We start from the raw sequence: 9,790 nt of genomic DNA on the forward strand, positions 1-9,790 counted from the left end.
AGTTCGGTAGTGCACCATGACATAATTGTTTTGTAGTCATTGGTAGTTAATCCCAAAGATGTAAGATTAGACATTTTATTGACAAAATTTGTTCATATTGAATAGTTTTTGTTTACCAAAGGAACCTACACTTAGTACCATAATGTTTATCAGAAAATGTATTTTTTTTTTTGTGTGAGTAATCATACATTATATGACTGATCTCTACTAAAATGTTGTGTTGTTAATTTTTTAAATTGTGTAAAAACACAAAAGCAATTATTAAAAAATTGAATCTGCAGTAGACATAACACATGTATTCGGTGTAAGAACAGCAAGTGTTTTTACCCCGTTGTCGGTAAATATCAATACTAAAAAATGAAGAATGCATAATGGATGGAACAGATTTTTACTTATGCATAGTGGAAAATTCATCATACAAATATTTTGTTGAAATATAATTTTACGGCTAACAATCTAAAACATAGATTTAAACCCTAATTTTTTCATAAATCTTTTTTTACACAACATTTTTTGAATAATGACACATTCCAATGTTAATTTTATTTGCATGCCAACATAGAATGTTTTGGTCCATTATAAATTATGTATACATTTTAAGGCGATCAAACTAGAAAGATTTTAAAACGCGTACTTAAGGTCCATACATAGTATACAGGGTTACTAACGGAATGTTTGTATTTAGATGTTACACATTTTGTATGTTCAAAATATCAGTTCTTTAAATTCGTTCCAAAAAAAAAAAAAAAAAAAATAGTCTTATAAAAATGTAGAAATAAAAATAAAAAGATAACAGAAAATGTATGCATGAACTGACTTGTTTTGACAGAACAATGGAAGCCATATAAACGATTATTGTTATTTTTATATTTTGTACTTACATCAATAGACTTTTAAATAGGTTTAACACGTTTCGTTCAGTTCTTAAATAATATTGTAAAAATTATTTTTTTCCCCTCGTGTCGATTCCTAGGATAAACCCAATACTTAGTTACCTATTGAAACAAAGAGTAAATATAGAATCGGTTTGATTGGTGTTCGTATTCAGTTCAATTGAAGTAAATTAAATTAGGTTGAATGTAAGTTTTGGATTGCAAGTCGTAAAATAATATTTCAATAAAATATTTGTATGATTTTTGCCATTATGCATAAATAAAAATCTGGTAAAAATTCGTTGTGCGACCAATTGTTTAATAACTGCTTAAGTGTTTTTAACAACAATTTTACACAAAATTGTATTACGGATTAGTCATATAACATACTCGCCTACTCGCACAAAAAAAAAAATGTATATTTTCTGAAAAATTGGCTCTACTTTTGTATTTTATAATTGGTAATCAGTGTAGGTTTCCTTGGTAAACGAAAAATATTCTTTGATTATGACACATTTTTCTCGACAACGAAAAATGTCGCAGTAAAATGTTATTCATCGTTAGTAGGATATTTTTCTGAACAACTCGTCAAAAAGGGCGTTAAATACACTGGAACATGTTGTCAGAACTAGCTTTTCTGCTTAACTCATCCTTCTCTGGAAGTCAATACAATTTATTAATTTAAAATATAAATTTAAGTTAACTTTTATTTTGTATCTACAAAATGTACTTAACTTGATTCACTATTGAAGAAATGAATTGATAAACGCGCCGGTACCGTGGGCTTTTCAACTGTCGCCGGTGTATCTAGAATTATCTAGATAATGTCCTTATTATGTTTAGTGAAATGTTCTCGAACCACACGTGGGTGTGTGCATTTTGTATTGCCTATTGACTACTTAGATTGACCAATTGTTTGCAAATTTGATATTGGCCGCCAATGTCAATTTTGTAAACATATACGAGTTCTTTGGTAACTTAACGAGGTTATGTAGGAAACAATTTTTCGGTTTTTATTTTGTTTGTGTAAGGAATGGGTACTAAGTTCTAATATTATTCAAACAATTTAACATTTAATTTGTTTATTTACAATTATCTACTGAGATGCTCGATACAGCGACTCTCTGACGCTAACGCTCTCGGCCATTAAATTTGCAATCTGTATTTTCGGTTCAGTTCAAATAGGTATATGTGCCAGTGTGTTATTGTAGTATAAAAAAACTATGGAGAGTGATGCGAGCGACAGTGATTCGAAACAAATACAGGTCGACAAAACGTAAGTAACACGACAATATTTTTAGAGAAGTGTATGGGTAGGTACACCCAACCGTGCTTGTGCACGGCACACGGTTTGACAAGTTTGCGAAGGGGAGGTCACAGTAAAGGCGTGACGGATTTTCTTCAAATTGCGAATAAATGTTATTTTTGAGAAATAAAAACACCCTTATGTGAGCGTTCGTGCCAACGCGTCCTAATTGCAGAGATAATCAACTTTCAAATTTACATATCTTTTGGTATATCCTTAAATAGACCTATTTTACAACTGCTGGTAAAATCGAAATGTGGTGCGGTCGAGAATGAACAGTTCCTTGGAGTAAAGTAGTACCGGGTTCAAATCCGGCGACTCCCCCCCCCCCTCTCAACAAAATACTTTTAGCATTTTTTTTGTCGTATGATTTAAACCAATGTTAAATAGTACCATGGAATAATTTGAATTTTTGCAGAAATTTCGATACAAAAATAAACGAGTAAAATAAAATGTTGTTTTGCCCGTTTTGGTTGTGGTGGAATACACTTACTTCCGTTTTTGCCGGGTTGGGTTTTAGTGAGAATCTGTCCAATTTCTCCAGCGCACGTGTGAGTGTCTGTTCCACTTCACTGGAAGTTTTGCCCTGCGCAGTTATCGCTAAATCGTCGGCATACAGGAAACGGCGAGTAGCTTCCATAACGGGCTGGTCATTTGTATAGACACATTAAAGAGTATTGGTTCGACGACGACACTATCTCGCAGGAGGCCATTTTTTAAATTTATCCATCGGCCTTTTTCGGTCTTGTAGTCTATAACACGGCGTCTTCTACTGCGACCCGTTGACTCAATTACTCTCGTTATCTAGACGAAATCTATTAAAAAAAAAAAAAAAACATTTTTGGATATTTAAAAAGCTCGGAATTTTACCAGATGATTTTTATAAGCTATCCGAATAGAATAAATAATTAAATTGGCTTTTAGAAATCATTGTTTATTATTAGGTATTGTTGTTATCTATTATTTATAACAGTATTGCGTTGACGTTTTTCAGAAAGTCTCGAGAACTTATCCGTTTGATCGACTTGAAGAATCCAACTGATTTTGCGAAAACATGGAAAAGATGGTGTTAAATTCAGCGCTAGTGGCCGGAGGGTTCGTGGCAGGAGCTGGAACTTACGGCCTGGTGCAATATGCGGTGGATTGGTGGCGCAGCTCGCGATCGACCGTACGTATGAATTAAACAAATATTTCACTGTCGTACTTAAGGAAACGGTCGCACACACAACTCCGCTTGACAATCTTTACGTGTTAAGGTCGGGTCAGGAGCCGGGATCCGTCCGGGTGCAAGAAAACGATTGTCCATTGAGTTTTTGCGCCCAAATTACCTTGCTTTAGGTAAACTGCGCCCCGTTTATAATTTGGTTGAAAAAAGGTTACATGTTACAAGCCGCGCCCAGCTTCTTATCGTCGGTACGAAATGCAAACAGCGCCCGAATCAATAAAATCGCAGAAATATTAATATTTAGCCTCGGTTGAAGATAAACGGACGTCGCTTTCATTTAACGCAATCGTGGATTAGAAACATCCAACAAAATGGCTCGAGTATTGACTATAACTTATAAACAGTGATATTAGAAAGGGAGGGGGGGGGGGGGTTAGTTCAATGCTAAGTGGAAATATTACTGAACCACCTTCGCACCTGTATTATAGTGTACGTATATATATATATATATATATTTATATATTTACGAGCGTTTTAGGCCGGGTTGAGAACTTTTAATCTACAAGAGATAAGAGAGATAATTATACATAAGAACATATTATAATAGATTTATTTTTCGGATCTAATTACAAAAAATGTATCTACTATTTGGTATAATAAAATAACAGGTAGTACAAATATTAAGTTTAACATTTAGAGTTTATTAAATTTTATTTTTATTAGCAGAAATGCCGTGCAGAAATAATAAAAAAATCTAAACGTATTTTATTATACCTGACATTAATAATTGATGTTGTCGTACAAAATGGCGCACGCCCGTCTATCACGTGCGTGCGCTCAAATGGCACCTTCTGATTGGCTGATTGTGTAAACGAAAAACAGCAGCCATTTTCTAACAAGGAGAATTACTTTGAAATGTACACATTTTTTCATATATCTTAAATCGACCTATTTTCTAACCTCCAGCGAGATCTATATGTTGTGCGGTTGGACGTGATCAGTCCCGGGAGTGAGAGAGTACCGGGTTCATGTCCGGTTCCACTCCCCCAAGACTTTTTGCATTTTTTTACAACTTTTTTACAACTCTTATGGTAATTTATATTGCAAGAAGTCTAAACACTTGTAAAATAATTATATTTCACTACTACAGAGTACATTTTTACCCTTAAAAGTTTCCCTCGCGCCAATACGTTTAAAATAAATTTTCATCAGCAGACGACGCTGAACTCTAACAACGCGTTAGTGAGTCCGGGGAACGTTAAGTCGGTGTCGTTCTAGCAGGGTACAGTAAAATTATATTAAATTGGTTTGTTGATTTTTAGGTTAGTCGTTAGATTCGTGTCGGTTTCAAATGTTGTTGATTCGTTGTTCGAGGTTTGTCGTGCCGGCCACTAGCGTTTGTAATAATTGTTCCTCGCGGAGAAAAACAGGTATGCACAGCATTGAGTCGCTACACTGCTGTTCACCCCAAAAAATTGTAGTCCCTATAACTTACAGGCCTCAGAGTGGTCGCGTGGGTAGAACTAAGCTAATACTGTGCGTATCCTGAAAGGTATATATTATTATTTATTTTATACCTGTCTTCATTTAACAGCTGGTGTAGAACTGGATCAAAATCTGCTAGTAATTTAACCGCTATTTCACTTTATCAGTTAGTCTTAACAGTTTTAAATACTGTAACCATGGTTGTTAAACTACAGAGCAATCACTAATATCAGTGTTATTAGGCTGCATATCGATTTTCAGAGAACTACTATAAATATCTACTGTCATAAAATCGATAAGAACTGTTTGACAAATAGATAAATATTTTAAATTTTTTATTTTTATAACTGCTCTTGTTCTTTAATCAGGACCTAGACTGAGGACTATATCTAAGTTAGAAATTGTGCCCCAAAATTCATCTTATAGTGCCCTTTTAGCAGGGCGTCGCCCTGTCCGCCCCCCGGTAGTTGCGGCACTGGTAAACAATAAAAATTATTAATTGTACTTCTGTTTTTTTTTTTTACTTCAACCTAACAAAAATTACATTCTCCGGTTCTTTTTTGTTTATTCAAGGCGTTTAAAATAGGCTACACGGAGCACATAAAATTGCATAATTTGCAGCCGTTAAGGCACCGGTGTTCAATGCTTCCTGTTCTGTGTCGCTAAACTGTTTTATAACATCTCTATTAAAGCATCGACAAGCATTTAACAACCTTGGTCAGGCAGTAGATAAATGGGATGCAATATTGATTGAGCTAGCGTTGAGCAAATTGGACAAGTTGACTCTACAACAACGGGAACTGTCGTTGGGCACAACTGATGTAGTTCCATTTTCCCAGTTTGACATTTTTCTCAACTCTCGTATTAGGTTACTTGACGCGTTTGAAAGTGGTCAGCGAGGACTAGTTGTGTTTAAATCCGACGAGCACAAATCTACCGGCTCGAAGAATAAATTGAACGTTACATTGAACTAAAAATATCCTAAATTTGCAGGTTACAGTCTAGTAGCTTTATCTATCGCTTCCCTACGTGAAATAAAATTTGTTGACAATTGTACGCCCCACAAGCTGTGGTAGTCTATTACAGTGGTGATAAAAAATCACTAAATATGCCAAAACTGGAGTAGAGAAATATAAATACCTTGGTTTTTTTTTACATATATTTAAATATTGTATTAATTAGTTTTGTTTGCGTTTAGGGAGAGGAACATAATGTGGAACCGCACCCAAATGAACCTATATTAACAACAGAACACAGAGTAGACGAGGAAGTCGAAGAGGTCCCACGTGGACCAAAGCCGGATTTGGTAAGTCTAAAATACTAGAAATTGACTATGGCCAAATATTTTCACTATTTTTCTACAATCCATAAATGCTTATAAACTAATTCCTTAAAAGGGGTGGATACTTTTTCTTGCCACTTGCTTTCCTAGTATCACACTTCGTTCCATTGAACTAAAAATATCCTAAATTTACAGGTTACAGTCTAGTAGCCTTATGAATCGCTTCCCTACGTGAAATAAAACTTTTTGACGATTGTACGCCCCATAAGCTGTGGTAGTCTATTTCAGTTGTGATAAAAAATCACTAAATATGCCAAAACTGAAGTAGAGAAATATTAATACCTTGGGTTTTTTTTTTACATACATTTAAATATTGTATTAATTAGCATTGTTTGCGTTTAGGGAGAGGAACATAATGTGGAACCGCGCCCAAATGAACCGATATTAATAACAGAACACAGAGTAGACGAGGAGGTCGAAGAGGTCCCACAAAGACAAAGGCCGGCTTTAGTAAGTCTAAAATACTAGAAGTTGACTATGGCCAAATTTTATTCCCCCTTTTTTTACAATCCATAAATGCTTATAAACTAATTTCCTTAAAAGGGTTGGATAATTTTTCTTTATTTTGTTTTTTAATTGAAGTTTTTGGGGTTTAAAAAGTCTGAAAATTAGACCATAGGTAAATTTAAATTATACAATTATATCAACTTTTTCTTTATTTTGTTTTTTCAGCAACGTTATATGAATAACAGAGTAACGATATCAATAACAGAACACAGAGTAGACGAGGAGGTCGAAGAGGTCCCACAAGGACAAAGGCCGGCTTTAGTAAGTCTAAAATACTAGAAGTTGACTATGGCCAAATTTTTTCACCCTTTTTTTACAATCCATAAATGCTTATTAACTAATTTCCTTAAAAGGGTTGGATAATTTTTCTTTATTTTGTTTTTTAATTGAAGTTTTTGGGGTTTAAAAAATCTGAAAATTAGACCATAGTTAAATTTAAATTATACAATTATATTAACTTTTTCTTTATTTTGTTTTTAGCAACGTTATATGAATAACAGAGTAACGATATTAATAACAGAACACAGAGTAGACGAAGAGGTCGAAGAGGTCGCACGTGGACCAAGACCGGATTTGGTAAGTCTAAAATACTAGAAATTGACTATGGCCAAATTTCCCCCCCCCTTTTTTTACAATCCATATATGCTTATAAACTAATTTCCTTAAAAGGGGTGGATACTTTTTCTTGCTACTTGCTTTCCTGTTACCACACTTCGTTCCATTGAACTAAAAATATCCTAAATTTCCAGGTTACAGTCTAGTAGCCTTATCAATTGCTTCCCTACGTGAAATAAAAATTGTTGACTATTGTACGCACCATAAGCTGTGGTAGTCTATTACAGTTGTGATAAAAAATAACTAAATATGCCAAAACTGGAGTAGAGAAATATAAATACCTTGGGTTTTTTTTTACATATATTTAAATATTGTATTAATTAGCTTTGTTTGCGTTTAGGGAGAGGAACATAATGTGGAACCGCGCCCAAATGAACCGATATTAATAACAGAACACAGAGTAGACGAGGAGGTCGAAGAGGTCCCACAAGGACAAAGGCCGGCTTTAGTAAGTCTAAAATACTAGAAATTGACTATGGCCAAATTTTTTTTGCCTTTTTTTACAATCTATATATGCTTATAAACTAATTTCCTTAAAAGGGGTGGATACTTTTTCTTGCCACTTGCTTTCCTGTTACCACACTTCGTTCCATTGAACTAAAAATATCCTAAATTTACAGGTTACAGTGTAGTAGTTTTATTAATCGCTTCCCTATGTGAAATCAAATTTTTTACGATTCTACGCACCATAAGCTGTGGTAGTTTATTACAGTTGTGATAAAAAATAACTAAATATGCCAAAACTGGAGTAGAGAAATATTAATACCTTGGGTTTTTTTTTAACATATATTTAAATATTGTATTAATTAGCTTTGTTTGCGTTTAGGGAGAGGAACATAATGTGGAACCGCGCCCAAATGAACCGATATTAATAACAGAACACAGAGTAGACGAGGAGGTCGAAGAGGTCCCACAAGGACCAAGGCCGGATTTGGTAAGTCTAAAATACTAGAAATTGACTATGGCCAAATTTTTTCCCCCTCTTTTTACAATCCATAAATGCTTATTAACTAATTTCCTTAAAAGGGTGGATACTTTTTCTTTATTTAGTTTTTTTAATTGAAGTTTTTGGGGTTTAAAAAGTCTGAAAATTAGACCATAGGTAAATTTAAAATATACAATTATATCAACTTTTTCTTTATTTTCTTTTTTCAGCGACGTTATATGGAAAGGTTGGTTAGAGAAGAGGTGAGTACCAAAAATAAAAATTTGTCGTTTAATGAGATACTATGGGAATACGACCCTAGAATGCATGGACATTTAATCGACTATACTGGAAGATTCATTATGGATAAGACATTCAATTTCTATTAAACTATTTCGAATTTTGTAGTTTTTCAATTGAAAACTTTTGTTTATGTTATTTTACAATATGAGGTCGTATTCAAATATGTATCTTTCTGATTTTCTCTGCTATCAACTTTTTAAACTTAAATGGTAACATCTATGTATATTTTATTGGCTCTTTTAATTAGTTAAGTGCGGTAAAGATGTAAAATTCTCCTTCCCCTCTCCATTTTTATTAAATATTTATTGTTATTTCAAAAATGTTTAAGCAAATTATCGCTTGTTTAAAAAGTTTATCAAATATTTATACATGGAACCTGAGTTTTAAGAGTTGATTACACCCTGGAAAGTTGTTAATAAAACAATTTTTTGATAATTTTCAGAGGAGGAAGCATGCTTGTATGAGGTGCAAGGAGTTCGGGCACCTCGGGCACCAGTGCCATCTGCCCTGGGTGGAGTCCAAAGAAACTCCCGAACATTATGCAAGAAGAACCAGGGGGCGCCGTAGGCGTTAGAGATCACTCTAGTGATCTCAGTACATGCACCGATCTATACCCTGTTCGCTAAGAGAGCATGCCGGGCAGTGTTGGGCAGAAATCGTAATCATAATTACCATTACGTTTATAATCATGAAAATGTTAAGGTGGATTACGATTACAATTATAATCACAGGCCCGGGGATATAATTACACGATTACGATTGTAATCACAGATACCGGAAATGTGATTACGATTACGATTACACTTATGATTATGGTAACGATTACTATTACACTCGTAATCACAACCTTTTTCTATGATTACGGCCGTATACACAGACTTCCTCTGTGATTACAAGTGTAATCACGATTAAATCCGGGATTATGAATGTAATCGTAATCGTAATCATATATCTGGTATCTGTGATTGCAATCGTAATCGTAATTATATCTCCGGGCCTGTGATTATAATTGTAATCGTAATCACACCTTAAAATTTTATGATTATAATCGTAATGATGATTACGATTACGCCCAACACTGATGCCGGGTTTGCGCGTGTAGACTGAAGACTAAGCAGCAAGACTAAGGCAGGCAGACAGAGTGGACTTACGGGGGAACGCTAGTCACATGCCGCAACCCAACGAAAATTGGCCGGTCTGCGCACCCCCCCCGCCCTGTCTGCCAGCCTTAGTCTTGTTGCTTAGTCTTCAGTCTACACGCGCAAACCCA

General features: G+C 34.5%; 1 long non-coding RNA gene across 1 annotated transcript; it reads left to right on the plus strand.

Annotated features, from left to right (window-relative positions):
• Window positions 1-8,123: 8,123 nt before the first annotated feature.
• LOC126832914 (uncharacterized) lies at window positions 8,124-9,076 on the plus strand. Its single transcript, XR_007684819.1, has 3 exons — window positions 8,124-8,226; window positions 8,448-8,480; window positions 8,963-9,076. It is a non-coding gene; the product is annotated as an uncharacterized LOC126832914 (long non-coding RNA).
• Window positions 9,077-9,790: the final 714 nt, after the last annotated feature.

Source organism: Adelges cooleyi, unplaced genomic scaffold (genome assembly GCF_023614345.1).
Source record: "Adelges cooleyi isolate 19-005CV unplaced genomic scaffold, UGA_ACOO_1.1 ACOO_flye_CR_arks_rails_tigmint_CR_PRNA_167, whole genome shotgun sequence".
Classification (NCBI taxonomy): domain Eukaryota; kingdom Metazoa; phylum Arthropoda; class Insecta; order Hemiptera; family Adelgidae; genus Adelges; species Adelges cooleyi.